The following is a 1308-nucleotide window of genomic DNA, read 5'->3' on the forward strand; positions in this document are numbered from 1 at the left end:
CGCTGCATGCCAAGAGTGGCATGGTCGGCCAAGAGCCGAGGCATCAAGGGCGAGGCCCTTGTGATGCCCGTGGAGTGGCACGTAATCCACTGAGATTACTCACGTTACGAAGCAGTTGCTGCATGCCATGAGTGGCATGGTCGGACGAGGTCCCATGCATTGAGGGCGAGGCCCCAGTGATGCGCGTGCAGTGGCACGTAATCCACTGAACACTGCTCACGTTTCAAAACATTTGCTGCATGCCAAGAGTGGCACGCTCGGACGAGGTCTGAGGCATCTTGGGCTAAACCCTACTGATGCGCGTGGAATGGCACGTCACCAACTAGACAAAGTCTGCGGAGCTAGCTGCTCTTCGGCGGATGTTGTTAATAACATCAGGGCTGCGGTGGAGCAGGAAATGGGAATACTGGACGACGCTGAGTGTGGATTCTCACTGGTCTCGCCGAGACGTAGAACCTCCGGGTCCAGGCAACGACGACGCCGTATATTATCTGCAAGACGCAGGAGATTGAACCTGACCCAGGGTGTGTCTACCGTAGATGATAGCGCACAGCTATACATTCTCGTCAACGGTATGACAAGGAAGGAGGACGGCGACGTCACCTTCGAGGCTATTCCTGCGGTGGGTGCTCTTCTTGAGCTGGACGAGATGTGTTTGGCAGTGCCTTGAAGGCAGACAATTTTGCCGAGGTGATCACTATGCGACCGAACGAAGAGATTATGCGACCGAACGAAGAGATTATGCGACCGAACGAGGAGATTAACTCGTCATCAATCTGAATGAAGCTGTCTTGAATGACACTCAGAGGGTGCTGAAGGCACGAAGTGGTTCGTCGATCCCGAAAGATTCCTCGGATACTTACAACTGTTCGATGAAGGAATTTAAGACGTCTTCTCCAACTACCCGCCATCGGTCCAACCTTCGGACCGAGGTGTGCGTCATGAGATCGACCTGGTTCTGGAACCAGATACTGCGTAACACGCGAATGGCCCCTATCCAAGGGACAGTATGACGTCATTGTCAGCTTCTTCCGTGCAAAGCACGACGCAAGAATGGCGCGTGAAAGCAAGTCTACTCAATCGACTCCCACATTTTGCCGAACGGCAAGTGGCGTATCGTTCACGCTTAATAAGCTAAACGCTGCTACCATTCCAACACAGACGCCATATCCTTGAAAGGATGTTCTCCAGAACAATATGGTTGTCTGTACAAAGTACTGCGCACTCGACTTGGTCGATGGGTATTACCGATTGCTCATGAGAGCGAGTGACATTCCGCTGACAGCGGTAAGCACTCCGAGCGGCATG

The sequence above is a fragment of the Plasmopara halstedii genome (assembly GCF_900000015.1).
Source record: "Plasmopara halstedii genome assembly, contig: Scaffold_1898, whole genome shotgun sequence".
NCBI lineage: Eukaryota > Oomycota > Peronosporomycetes > Peronosporales > Peronosporaceae > Plasmopara > Plasmopara halstedii.